The sequence below is a fragment of the Coenobita brevimanus genome, chromosome 1 (assembly GCF_032717465.1).
Source record: "Coenobita brevimanus isolate Jiangsu-jjx chromosome 1, ASM3271746v2, whole genome shotgun sequence".
NCBI lineage: Eukaryota > Metazoa > Arthropoda > Malacostraca > Decapoda > Coenobitidae > Coenobita > Coenobita brevimanus.
The window spans coordinates 32,177,897-32,190,457 of record NC_136954.1 but is presented as its reverse complement, the minus strand read 5'-3'; positions in this window follow the sequence as shown (position 1 = coordinate 32,190,457).

Sequence of the window (12,561 nt, the reverse complement as noted above, 5' to 3'; positions counted from 1 at the left end):
TACTATTTGGTATCCTTTCCCACCACTTAACTCCTAATATTCTTCTAAGTGCTTTATTTTCAAACACCAAGAATTTATTTTCCATAGTCACTGTGCTGTACCAAGACTCGTGTCCATAAATTAAGATACTCCTAACCATTACCTTATAAAGTTTGATTTTTGTATGCACAGAGAAATTGTTATTATTCCAAATATTTTTAAGCATTCCCATTGCCTGATTAGCCTTCTTTAACCTTTCCTCGAATTCAAAGTTCAAAGAACCATCCTTGGCTAAATAAGTACCTAAATATTTAAACCTATCAACTTGCTTTACAACCATACCTCCAATTACACATTCCTGCGCATTTTCCATATTCATATTGATTATTTCAGTTTTTCCACAATTAATAACCAAACCCACCTTGCGACCTTCACTCACCAAACAGTCCAACACTCTCTGCATCTCTTCTGGCCCATCACAAATCAAAACTATATCATCTGCATAATCTAAATCCAAAAGTTTCCTGTTCTCTCCCCAAAGTATACCTGCACCGGTTTCTGTTCCAACGCGTTTCATACTGTAATCAATGACCAATATAAATAGTAAAGGCGATAGAACACCACCTTGAATTACTCCGGACTTGACTTCAAACGTATATATATATATATATATATATATATATATATATATATATATATATATATATATATATATATATATATATATATATATATGTAAAATTCATTCGTCATCCAATCCTACGTTGCCTCATGAGGAGCGTAGGAACCCCGGGTTAGGCAAGTTGGTCTTGGCATTTAAGATGAGAGTGACCAGCCTCACTCATCCCTGAGTGGCATTACGTGGGCAGTGAACCACAACCACTCTTTGGATATAAACCTTCACCGTCTTAATCCGATTGGAGCTCTGTAATTACCCACTAAACCATCAGGCGCCAAAATTTGGTTATATGGTTATCACTCAGCGTAGTAAATGGTTTCTGGTATACAGGAAACCATTTAGCTTGTCACTCAGTGTAGAGTCACCTACAGGCAGAAGGAAGCGGAATGAATGAAGAAAGGAAAGACAGAAGAGTGAGTGTAAAGTCAAGTCACCCGTAGGTAGAAGGACGAGGAAAGAATGAAGGAAAGAAAGACAGAAGAGGATGGAAGAAAAGAAGGATGGAGGAGAGGAAAGGGCAGACACCCGAGAGCAGCACTACATCGAGTGAGTGGATGTATATATATATATATATATATATATATACAGAGAGAGAGAGAGAGAGGTAGATAGATAGATAGATAGATACACTGTAGATGTAGATATAGACAGATAGATAGACAGAGGCAGATAGATAAATGCTGTTTATATTTTTGAGCATGGTTATAGGTAGAGGTTTGTAGACGTATATTGATGGAAAGATATAGATAGATAAATAGATAGATAGAAGTCACATAATATCAAAGGTAATTATTCAGACGAGTTCCCCAATGTGCCAAACAACTTTTTACGTTCTTTCTCCTTTGTTTCACATTTTTTACCCATGATTTTAATTTCAGTTGAGTTTCCCTTCACCTCCATCCTTTTCTCCAGACTTTCTGTATATTATGTTTCTGGTTTTTCCACTGTAATCTTACCTCAAGTTTTCAAAAATTATCGTAGCAGAGAGAGAGAGAGAGCGTAACTGAAAGGGAGGTAATAAAGGAGAGAGAGAGAGAGAGAGAGAGAGAGAGCGTAACTGAAAGGGAGGTAATAAAGGAGAGAGAGAGAGAGAGAGAGAGAGAGAGAGAGAGAGAGAGAATGAAGCCATACCCCCAGCTGGATTTCAAGGGAAAAATATTAACCCAGGACAAAGGACAATACCAATTCCCCCCCTCCCCTTTCCCTCCTCATCTCCCTCTTCCCCCTCCGTTTCCCTCTCCTTCCCTCCGTCTCCCCTATCCCTCCGTCTCCCTCCCTCTCTCTCTGTCTCCCCCTCCCACTTTCTCACGCTCTCTCATTCTCACCCTTCCTTCTCTTTCTTTCTCAGTACGATATATGCAGTCATTTTTTATTTTTATTTTTTACTGATCCTTATCTTCATTTTTTTGTTCCATTCTTCTGGTTTTCTTGCTTTTATTCTTTTTCAAACAAGTATCTTCCTCTTTTTATTCACATTAATGTGTTTCACATATTCCTTGTATCATCTTTTTATTCTGCTTTTCTCTCACCCTCCGTTTTTTTTTTTTTTTTTTTTTTATGCGAGGAAGAAGGAACCAAAGGCCATGAGCCCGCAGTAACAGTTCCCTCCAAGAGAAAAACAAAATACAATAGAGAGCCAAATTCAAGATCCGATCATTTTGAGATGCCTGGACACACTGCGTTTGAAAGACTGGAGATCATAGGCAGCAGGAAATACAGACAGAGGGAGACAGTTCCAAAGCTGACCTGTTGCATAAATGAAAGACTGGGAGTAACGGTTAACTCTTGCATTAGAGAGTTGGACAGAAAAGGGATGAGAGTTTGCTGCCAGACGGGTGCTACGCCCCCGTCGTAGAGGTGGAGGAATGCATGCAGACAGTTCAGAGGAGCAGTGACCATTAAAGTAGCGATAGAAAAGAGATAAAGATGCAACAGTGCGGCGAAGAGACAGAGGTTGAAGGGAGTCAGTAAGAGGAGGAGAGTTAATGAGACGAAAAGCCTTTGACTTACTTCTTTCATTCTTCCACCCATTCTCTCTCTCTCTCTCTCTCTCTCTCTCTCTCTCTCTCAGTATTCACTAAATATGTTCGTTAAATATTTACAATATCACCATTTTCTTGACATTCCCACGACCATCCACTCACGTGCCGTAGCTCTCTCTTCCTTTCCCACTCCGTCTCTCTCTCGCTCTCTCCCATTTCTTCCTGGTTCCTCAAGTTCCATATATTGTTGATATTACTGTCGCCCCACTATGCCCCAGGCAGATCTGGACGTGAGCTCGGTGGACTGCAGGCTGAAGATGCCCATCTCCTGCACTCCACCTTCTTACTTTCAGAGGATAGGAAGGGAACTGAGGAACCTGTGTATAACCAAACAGCATGGCCTTCCGGTAATATATGTGTCACCACGCGAAGGCTTTCCGCAGCACTAAACTACATATAAAAATAAAACTTAATAGCGTGAGAAGCCATCGTCGGAACTTGCAGAAGGCATGAACGTTATTCCACACAACTGAAGCAGAATCTGTGTGTCCTTCCAATTATACCAGCTCTGTGTGTGTGTGTGTGTGTGTGTGTGTGTGTGTGTGTGTGTGTGTGTGTGTGTGTGTGTGTGTGTGAGAGAGAGAGAGAGAGAGAGAGAGAGAGAGAGAGAGAGAGAGAAAGAGAGGGGGGAGGTGTAGGTTTTGCGTACGCCCGAAGTTTACCACTACACTCTTTTTAATTTTACTTGGTCTAAAATTCTCTCTCCCCGTCGAATGCTGAATTTTAACAATAGATTAACGCTAGAATGCGATACTAATCACGAGGTGCTATGGAAAGAACGTAGAGCGGTAGCTTTATCTAAGCCACTGGTATGTGAAATAACCTACAAAAGGATGAAATTCTTGGCCAAATTAAAGTGAAAATAGTTTAGATTACGTTCGTGGGTGGGAGGGCTGAATGGGTGTGGATGAGGGAGAGAGGTAAAGAGGCGAGGGGGGGGGGGGATGGTTGGGAATGAGGTTGGGACTGGGAGGAGGAAGAGAAGGTAGGTGAGGGAAGCGGGGAAGGAGGAGAGGAGGGGGAGGGGAAGAAGGGTTGGAGGGACGGAGTCAAAGAGGGGTGAGGATGGATGCTGGCGAGGGGAGGAGGGGGGAGAGAAGTGGTGAGGGAAGAGTGGGTTAAGGAGAGGAAGAGGGGAGGGAGAGAAGTAAAGAGGGGTTGGGGTGAGTGAAAGAAAGGAGAAGAGAGGAGAGGGGAATGAGGAGTAGGAGAGAAGAGGTGGGGAGGGGAGTACAGAGGGATATGGAAAAGAAAGGAGGTAGATAAGTAGAGGGATTGGGGTGGATGGAGGAGAGAATAGTGGGGAGGGAAGTACTGGTAGAGAGGTGTGGGGAGGGTAGTAGAGGGGGATGAGGGAGGAAAGAAGAGAGTGTTGGGGAGAATAATAGTCTTAGGGGATCTTGCTGCCTCTAAATGATCTTATTATGCTTAGGCCACACCTCTGGCAGTGAAGTAGTTGGACGGTCTCCTTTAACACATACCTGTATAACACAGTGATCTCCTTTGCATGTCATTGGCGTTCCAGTCAGACGGTTATATCTATCTTGGCAACACCTTTCGCAGGGAAGGGGTTAAAGTTCATTACCCCTTTATTTGAGTAACATTTTTCTGTTCGTGCTACCGTCATAGAATTACTTTTACGAACCTTTTTTTTTTTTAATTATTTCATCCTACATTTATTCTTCCTAGCACCATTTAAAATTAGGTTTTAGAAAAACAAAACATTTTTCATTTTAATATCCACAATAAAATTAATTTATTTTTATTTTTTGAATTGATTATTTTCTATATTTTTTTGCGTGCGGTAGATTATTTTATGCAATTTTTGGCAAAAACGATAACAATTACTTCTTTAGTCTTAGCTCCGCAGTCAGATGTAATTACCTTGTGGAAAAAGCTTTTGAATTATATTTTTTTATTGTTAAAATCAGAGTAATGCATTTTAGTTCTAGGATCTCGTATTGATGGGGTTATATATGTTACCAACTGGATACTACAATATACTGAAATTAATTGTTGTGATTAACGCTTTGAATCCGTGACATTTTTATTCATGCTAACTTCTCAAATTGAACGATTTTTATTGCTGTTTTTTAATTCTCTCTTCCTCCAAACAGTTTTCATCATCGGTTTTTTGTATGGTTTGAGTTAATGAAGACAGTATTTATTCCTTCTAGGTGGAAAAGTGTCCCTTTACTTTAATGTAATGGTCTGGTAGCAGGAAAAAGAGAAAAAACGTCACTGGATTGAAAGGGTCGAGTATTTCCGTACGATGATAAAATGATGAAAATTAATGTGTGCCAAGAGAGAGAGAGAGAGAGAGAGAGAGAGAGAGAGAGAGAGAGAGAGAGAGAGAGACATGGATGAAGGCAAGTGATGCTGGTGATGGGCTGGCGATACCCGGAGCCAGAGAACGCTGTGGTTGGTGGATCCGAAGCACCGACTTTTCTCAGAGTTATATATTTTCTATTTCTTCGTCAGCACACATTTCCACGGCAAATGCTTACTTGGTAGGTTTTATGTGTAATATTGTTGCTGTTTGTGATATCATGAGCCTTTCCGTAGTCATATTATTGGAAAATAATGTCAGAGTTTACACTCATTTGATTTCTTGCACCCCTCCACTTCTCTCCATCTTAGCGAGAGAGCTCAGAGTCATAACTCTTCACTTTAATATAGTTTGTCTTATAATTCCAAAATTAATGTACACGTCATAGATTCTCTATATTATTTAGTGCTACTAGTCAACGAAACGTCATATAACTTTTGTAGCCAAAAACAACGTATAGAAACTCGCATTTGGTAACTTGCGTTTCGTTCGTCTCTGAGTCTTCCATCACTAACCTTTTCCTCCCGTCTCCTTCGAGCTCTCTCTCTCACCTCTTCACACCAAGCAACTCGCATTTATCTAGTATTTACCATATATTTCATCGATTGTTTCATAGGTCGTTTGTACTTTTGTGTTGTTAATAATACAATGAACCGTCCCACAGGTCCGCAAAATAAGAGAATGTTGTAATGTTTAACTATCATGTGATTACCCATGATTCTTTGCTCTCTTCTCCTCCCACTGTTCTGCGTCACTCGAGTTGAAACTGTGATAGCGTGTGTGTGTGCGCGCGTTTAACTTCGCAAAATGCCGCCTATTTCGCCCGGATTTCTCCCAGTTGGACTCCAAAGGGTCTTACCAGGATTATTATGATGGTGCGGGTAACTACAAACATACGAGATGAATCGGAGAAGATAGGGCCGGGGATTACCTGTGAAGACATACAAAATCCGGCCATCTTGGGGTGAGTCATGTGGAACATCTGACTTACTGCGATGACGTCTTTTCATTTATGTATCATTATTCCATTTTATTATGTTCATTTGAGGCTTTTCGAACCGTAGTTGGAAATAGCTTTCATTAACCTCTTTATCGCCAGGTGGCTCTCCTAATCCGAGGAAAGTCGTCTGGAAATAGTAGTGAAATGGAAAAGTACGTCATTGTTGTGTTTGTTAGTCAGAAAAATGATTCTCTCTCTCTCTCTCTCTCTCTCTCTCTCTCTCTCTCTCTCTCTCTCTCTCTCTCTCTCTCTCTGTCTCTCTCTCTCATTTATTTTAATGTGTTCATATGCATACATGCGTATTGTATGTGTATATACTGTATACATACATACATACATACGTAGTGTATTTGTAGGGTACATGTTAGAGGGAATTTGTGTAACCAGTGGTTTCATGAAATCCCTAACGAATTCGTGAAATGAGTTTGAGCTGGTCTGGGCAGATAAAGGTTTGATGGTATAACTTTAGAAGTAACCAACGTTACCGATTTTCATTATATTACGTCCCTGAACTATTCTAACTACGACTTGCCTTTTAAGCCTAGTTTGAGTTGGGGGAGTAAATTTTGTAGAGGTAGTCATGTAGTGGCTTAGGTCAGGCTATCGCTCAGTAGCAGATGAATGTCGCGCCATATTGGCTGGTGCAGGCGTGTGCACTCGGTCTATGTCAGGCCCTAGGTTAGGCCTAGGTTAGGTTAGTTTAATGCAAAACAGTGTTTTTTTAATTAATTTTGATTTTGATTTTGGGGGATAAACCCACTTTTGGAAATCTTACTCAAAATTCCAAAAGGGGGATTTTCCCCCCACAATGAGTCTATCTATCTATCTATCTATCTATATACCTAGGCTGCTTCCCCCAAGGAAAGGGAGGTAGCCGAGACAGGACGACTCACTCTCCATTTACTCATCCAATCAAACACATTCATTCGCATCTTAGCCCCAAAGGTGAGAACGGACAGATCCTCACCGCATCACACCGCACAAGGGTCAACTGCGCAATGCAATCAGTGACATCCGCAGCAGGGCCCGACAGCAGAACTGGTTTACCCCTGCCACATCATAACAGACCCATCCCCTTACCCGCACCTGACCTGACTAGCTGATCAGACCAAATGCGGGAGAATATCCCCTCAGGGCTGCGTCATCACTTATTCATTCACAATTTCTCTCCATTTATTTCTGTCACGCACAGCCACTCTTCCTTGCTCAACAGACATCGCTCTCGCATCCAGTGCTCTCTTCACACTGTCCATCCATCCTATTCGTGGTCTCCCTCTCAGCCTTACACCTCTCACATCAGATCTAGTTATCTTTTTCACCAATCGTTCATTATCCATTCTCTCCATATGCCCAAACCATTGCAACACCCTCTGCTCAACTCTACCAGCCATCTCCCGAACAACTCCAGTTCTCCTTCGCACTTCATCATTTCGCACTCGATCCATACGCGTCACTCCACACATACTCCTCAGACATCTCATCTCCATTACATTCAAACTTTTCCTCTCTACTACACCCACATTCCATGTTTCAGCCCCATATAATGCAGTCGGTACCACAACACCCTCATACAGCCTTCTCTTTACATCCATTCTAAGCGAACGACATTTAAACACTTTTTCCATTCCTCCCAGCACCTTTCCTACTTCATTTATTCTAAACTTCACTTCTGCATCTATTCTTCCATCCACAGCAACATGTGACCCTAGATATTTAAAACAATCTACCTCCTCAAGCAACTCACCATTCAAAACTATATTCATCCCCCTACCATCTATCAACCTCGTACACTTCATCACTTTACTCTTATTCTCATTTACTTTCAATTTCCTCCTTTCACACACCCTTCCAAACTCCTCTGCCAACTGTCTCAATCTCTCCTCTGAATCAGTCACCAGTGCAGTATCATCTGCAAACAGCAGCTGCTTCAGATTCCACTCTCCTCCATCAACATTTACCAGACTCAGACCACCTAAAACTCTTGCATTCACCTCCCTTACAACACCATCCATGTAAATATTAAACAACCAAGGCGACATCACACATCCCTGTCGCAGCCCCACTCTCACGGGAAACCAATCACTCACAGCATTTCCCACTCTTACACACGCTCTACTATTTACATAAAAACTTTTCACCCCTTTTAGTAACCTACCATCAAGTCCATACAATCTTAAAACAGTCCACAAAGCCTCCCTATCAACTCTATCACACGCTTTCTCTAAATCCATAAATGCCCAAAACACATCCTTGCCTTTCGCTAAATACTTTTCACACACTTGTCTCACAGCAAACACCTGATCAACGCATCCCCTCCCTATCCTAAAGCCACACTGCTCATCACTAATCACTCCCTCTGTACCCTCTCTAACTCTCATAATTAACACTCTACCATACACTTTACCTACAACACTCAACAGACTTATACCCCTAAAGCTAGTACATTCATACTTATCACCCTTGCCTTTATAAAACGGGACCACACAAGCACTTGCCCAGTCAATTGGCACCATACCTTTCTCAAGGCACACATTCAACAATCTTACTAACCAGTCAACAATAGTCACTCCACCACCCTTCAGGCATTCCACAGCACACCCATCCATACCTGCAGCTTTCCCTGTTTTCATATCCTTTACTGCCTTCTCCACTTCTTCCTTCGTGATCAAAGAATCATTCAACTCTCCCAACACATTTATTCCTTGGACCCTTCCATCCCCCACAATCTCAGCCACCCTTTCCTCCTCTACATTTAACAATCTTTCAAAATACTCTGCCCATCTCTTCCTTACTGCATCCATCTCAATTAACATCCTTCCATCCTCTGCTTTTACTCGTTCTTCCTTCCCAGACTCTCCCTTTCGCACCCTTTTCACCTCCTTCCAAAACATTTTCTTATTCTGTTGAAAATTCTCTGTCAGCCGCCTACCCCACCTCTCATCTGCTGCCACTTTAGCATCACGCACAGCCCTTCTCGCTCTATTCCTCTTTTCCTTATACCTTTCATATGACATCTCATCCTTCCTCTGCAGCCACACTTCATATGCCCGTCTCTTCTCAGCCACAGACATACTTACTTCCTCGCACCACCATTCACTTCCTTTTCTTACACCACCACCCACACGTCTCACACCACACACCTCTTCTGCATGCCCCACCACAGCACTCTTAAACAACTGCCATTCCTCCTCCACGCTGCCATTTTCCCGATCTTTCACTGCGTTCCACTCATCTTTCAATTTCTCCTGATACTCTATCTTTTTTCTCTCTTTTATCCAACTCACTCACTTTCAAAACCTCCCTGCCACACCTAACCCTCCTAGCTCTCACCCATCTCTTACCTACTCTTAACTTTCCCTCCACCAGGTAGTGGTCAGACATACCTCCACCCTCCCCTCTCAGAACTCTCACATCCAGCAATCTTCCTATTACATTCCTAGACACAACCACATAGTCCATCAAGGCTCTATCAACAACCCTTCCACCCTCCTGTCTCACCCATGTATACTTATAAATATCTTTCTTCTCAAACAGCGTATTCCCAATCACCATCTCTCGCTCAACACACATCGCTATCATTCGTTCCCCATTTTCATTTCTTCCAGGCACACCATGCATACCAACTACGCCTTCAACTGCTACATTTCCCACTCTAGCATTCAGATCTCCCATCATTACCACATTCACATTCGCTCCAAAACTCTGCAGACACTCATCAACATCATTCCAGAAAGACTCCCTCTCTTGTTCATCCCTTTCACTACCAGGCCCATATGCACTCACAAACACCCACAACTCACGTTCAAATTTCGCTTTCACCCACATCAGTCTCGATGACACCTCCTTCCATTCAATCACACACTGCTGTACTTCCGGACTCACTAACAAGGCCACACCTTCTCTTGCCCTTCCTCTATCAACACCTGACAATCTTCCATTCACACTTCCAAACATAGATTCCCCCTTCCCTTTCATCTTCGTTTCGCTCAAAGCTAACACATCCAACTTTTTTCTCACAAACATTCTCCCAATCTCCTCCCTTTTAGCCTCAATCGTACTACATCCACGCACATTCATAGACCCAATCTTCAGGGTACGGGGATAACTCCATCCCCCATCCCTTTCTCTGGCCTGTCTCTTTTTAGGAACTAAAAAACAGAGGAGGGGGTCCCTAGTCCCCTCACCCCGCCCCTTTTAGTCGCCTTTTACGACACGCAGGGAATACGGTGGCAGTATTCTTCCTAACACAACCTGGCCGTAGAGTAGTAGTACCACCCCATAGTGCGGCCAGGTTGTGTCCCCCCCGCCACAGGGGGGTCAAAACTAATTAAACACAGTATTTTGCATTGGCAACCATAAAAATAATAATAAAAGAAAACGTTGGTTACTTCTTAAAATTTACCGGTTTGATTAATTTAGGCTGCGGTTAGGTTAGGCTTGGGTAATCTAGATTAAGTTTAGGTTGTCAGGCTAGGTTGGTTAGGTTAGGTTAGGTTAGATTAATTTGGATGAACGCTTAACCTAACATAGCATACATCTCAATTAATCCGGCCTGACCTAGCCTAACATAACCTAGTCTTGACCTAGATTATCCCAGCCGAACCTAACCACAGCCTAAATTAACCTAACCTAAATTAACCCATCCCAGTTTAAATTAGATTCACGAATTCACTAGGGATTTCATTAAATTACTGGCTACACAAATTCCCTGTAACATATAAGTTAACGTACCAACATACATATGCATTAAATGAAGTAGTCTTTGCAGTTTGATAGCAACGAGGGAATGATAAAATATGCTTTTACTGCGGATTTTGCCCATTTGAATTCAGAATGTCTTTAGATGTAAATTTTTTTTTTTTTTTTTTTTTTCATATTCCTAACATATAAATACGCTGTTGAAGTAGGCGGTGCAGCGTCTGGTTCGAGAATGTTATGGCGTTGTTTACATCCCTTTTGACCCATCTACAGAACAATGAATTTTTTCCTCCACAGTGTCTTTTTCAGGTCACATCGTAATATACAATAATAATTATTTAGCGATAACTGAAGCTGATAATGTGGTAAGCGTTTGAAAACACTTCGAGATTTAATTCATTCGTGAATACCTTATGATTTTCCGAAGCGGCAGACAGCTTTTCCCGTAATATAAGCCCTTTGTGTAGGTCACTGCTGTAGCTTTACCCTCAAATTTGACGTAAATCTCATTCCTACTTGCTGCCCCAGACGATTTTATTCACTCAAAAAAGTGGCTTCACGTCATCTTAAGAATTAACCGTTTCCCTGTGAGGATGTAGCTCCATTTTATTCTTGCAAATTCTTGAGGATTTCATTCAGTGCAGCAAGGACCTCCAGTCTGAAGATCCCTCATAAACGGCCGGCGGCATATGACCCTGGAAATTGCGTCGCCATTTATTTTTTTTTAAGCAAATGATCTCCCATAAACGGATAGAATAATCCAGATATAACTTTTATAAAGGCATCCTCGGGCTGAAGCGGTGTAGGCTACTGGAAAAAAAAAAAGTAGACCTTGATTCGTCCCTGATGTAAGAACTGCATTGACCTTATTTATCTGTTATTGCAGTTTAATATTATTGAAAGCGTGTTACTACTTCCAAGTCACTTTCAGCAACATCAAGCCTAACATTTATATGCCATACTCCCATTCCTTCGCGCGCGCGCGCACTAATACACCTCCACTCATGCACCTCCTCATACACACGAGCACACACTTATCCACCTCCTCGCTCACATGCGCACACACTCGTCCACTCCCTCACACACACACACACACACCCTTTCCGTCTACTCGTACACCCACACACTCACCCAGCATTCACCCGCATACACTTCCACATTTGCACACCCACTAACTTATCACGCCCACACGTACTTTTTTTTTTTTTTTTTTATGTGTCCGACTCTGGGCATAGGCTTCACAGCCTGCTTTCAAGGCCCAGTAGTCCTCCTACGTACCACATACCTCTACATGTCACCACTTCGGGCGCTAACACCCACCGTCCATATTAAATACATGCTAGGGCTGTCTCATACAGGACTGGTGTATTGGTATTAGCGGGGGTATTTTTACGACATGTCGGCTGGCCTTCTGGTAGATCGGTAAAGTCTGATTTTATGAAATTCAAATCCTTAAACTGTTCCCTGCCTCAGCTAGATTTGAACCCGGGTCCGTCAGGACTGCAAGCCAACTCTCTACCGATTGAGCCACCGCCTCCTCCAAGTATCCATCAACACACACACATCAATACGTACCGGCATTTCCATTGACACACACGTACTCATTCGCCCACGTTGTCATTCACCCCGACTTACACCCACTCGCCTACCTAATTACTCACGCAGCCCACACCATTCCACACACTCATTCACACCTTCCCCCACTGCCACATTACCCCACACCTACACCCCAAGGCCTTTCGACGTGCCATAAATAGCGGTGCGGCTTCCCGTGCCAGCATAGTAATTGCCCGTCGCGATAAATTGCCCTCTTACGGGAAGCCTTCATAATTGC